Below are 2,799 nucleotides of genomic sequence, written 5' to 3'. Positions count from 1 at the left end.
AAGTTTTTCTTATGTCTATACAGAAGCCCAATATAAAGTAAATACATTTTGTTTTGTTGTTGCATCATTTTAATTTTTGAAAAAATTCTAGTTTTGAAAACTGTATCTAAAACTGCCATTTTCAATTAAATAATATTTCATTCTAAAATAAATATAATTGATTTACAATATTTTTCTTCTATTTAAGAATGGATCATTGGTTTAATAGAGGGAAATAAAAGCCTTGATTTTTCTTTCTGTATCTCCAATGTCCATGTCTCAATATATTTAAAAAGATGTTAGAGAGTTTTATGACTAATGAAAAGGACCTACTCCAAAGATATTGGGCAATACACTAAATAAGAAATCAAAATTATTTGACAAAATCTATCTTTTTCTAGGCTTTAATAATATTACTTATTTACCTTATTGTGCTTGCTCAACAGAACACCTTCAAATAGTATCATGGTCCCAGTTAAGTTGTGGTATCATTTTAAGACAAATCATTCATCATTTTTTATGAAAAGAATTAAATATTTGAAATGTTAACATGATGTGCTATTTTAAAGCTAGAAATTTTTACAGCTTTTCAAACTAGAAATGAAGAAACCACTGGAGCTTCTTACAGAATAAGTTATTTATTGCACTGACTGGAGAAGTGCACACAATAGCTGAGAGACTAATAATGCCTTACACACTTGACATTGTTGAATACCTGCTGGATGAAAAAGTAGTAAAGTAAGTCACTACACGACTACTTTTTAACAATACAGTAACTTATCAAATTGAAGATTTAGTTCCAATTGTAAAGACTGAGTTAATGCCTTGTCTGCAGAGTTGTACTTTTGCTTCACAAATGGGCTAATCTACAGACATGTATAGATATGCTGTTTTTCATTCAGAATCAGTACCAACTAACCATGGAAGAAGATCTTTTATCTGAATGATTGACAACAAAAGCAAATGGCGATGGAATATTTGAAGTGTTTAATAGCATTTTTGTTTTCATGGTTTATTCTGGTACAACTGTGCTCTAAAAGCTTGAGAACCACTGTTATAAAGAATATGTTTTGAAGGAAAATGAAATATCATTGATGTATTTTCTATAGTTTCTATACTTTCTATTAGTCTCTATAACCTTTGTAGAGAAGTTCTGTGCTTAGAAGTATAAATTAGGATGACTTTTCTGAAGTGAAATCTGTCCATTTTAAATGTGTGCTTTGTTTGTTCTGGAAATTCCACTCCTAGGAACTTACTGTAAATAAAATAGGGCAAGTGCAAAAGAAGTTTTTTCAAATATACATATAAAATTAAGGCAATCTAGAAATAGCTTAAATGTCCATTACTATATATGCTCTTCAAGATTTTTCTCTTGATTCTCTTCTTTTCTCTCCTTAAAATATCACAATCATATTTCAGATGACACCTAAATTGATAAATCTAGCCTAAATTCCAAATACGTACAAAATCTGTGGGAATTTTCACCTTAAATGTAGAATAGTTTTAAATGTACTACTACTACTTCAAACTCAATATCCTAAAACTGGCATGTATCTTTCCAAGCACGTGAAATTGCCAATACTGATTTCTTTTGCCTTACAAAAACACAAATTTCAAATAGTTTTACCTATGCAATATTAAAATCTTCCTGCCAAAACTTGAGCTCTTGTATCTGAAATTTCATTCTTTACCCTCTTTCAATTGCTACCTATAATTAGTTATTAGTTTTTCTGTCTTATTGCTTCCACCTCTACAAAATCTCTGTTTCTGTTTGATATTAGACCCTACAACTTTTTATCTTGATTCTGGTCATCATATACTTTCATATGAATTATTGGAAAAGTCTCTTCATGGGTATGGGTCTCAGTGATTCATTAAGTCAGCAACTATACCTACTCTGTACTAGGCTGTAGATTAAGAGATAGACATGCAAAGGTGAATGTGACACAAATAAACTCCTGCAAAATTACTTGCTTTAGATGACCCAAAGAAATTATAATACAATCTGGTAAATGGTAACACTAATGATACTAACAAAATGAGAATAACTCAAAGTCAAACACAGCAAAAGAAGAAAAAGTATGTCTTCCATATGGAAAAGGATATTTTTAAATTATTATTTTCCTTCTTTCTTTTAAAAAAGTCCTTATTTATCTTTTACTACAAGCCAGGAATTGGGTGAGCCTGGGAATACAGCGTTGAACAAAACAGATAAGGCCTTGCCCTCAAGGATCTTACAGACTGGTGAAAAATGCCGTCAATAGTGTCATCATCCATATAAACACATGATTCCAAGTAGTGGTAAGCTGTGAGTTAAGTTCATGTGTCAGTTTGGCTAGGTTATGGTGTCCAATTGTTTGGCCATGCAAGCACTGGCCTGATTGTTACTGTGAGGATATGTCATGGACTGATTACATCTATGACTGATTACATCTACAATCAACAAAGGAGAGTGCCTTCAGCAAGGGGAGGAGTTGCACCACATCAGTTGAAGGCTTTAAAGAGATAACAGATGATTTCAGCAATCAAAAAAAAGAATTTATGTCTAATTCAGCCAACCAACTTCTCCTGGGAAATTCATGCAAACCTTCAGCAGTATTCCTAACTTGCTGCCTGCCTGATGAAATTCAGAGTTGCCAATCTCCACAGTCACATGGGCCAATGCTTATAATAAATTTCATTATATGTAATATATATAATATACAATAAATTACATATATATGTATATATCCCACCACTTCTGTTTTCATGAAGAACTCTAATTCACAAGTGTTTTGAAGAGAAAGTATTTTTCCATATTTTGTGATAGGATAAACAGAA

This window comes from Choloepus didactylus, chromosome 3 (genome assembly GCF_015220235.1).
Source record: "Choloepus didactylus isolate mChoDid1 chromosome 3, mChoDid1.pri, whole genome shotgun sequence".
Classification (NCBI taxonomy): Eukaryota; Metazoa; Chordata; class Mammalia; order Pilosa; family Megalonychidae; genus Choloepus; species Choloepus didactylus.
The sequence above is the reverse complement of the archived record's forward strand: the minus strand, read 5'-3'. Positions refer to the sequence as shown.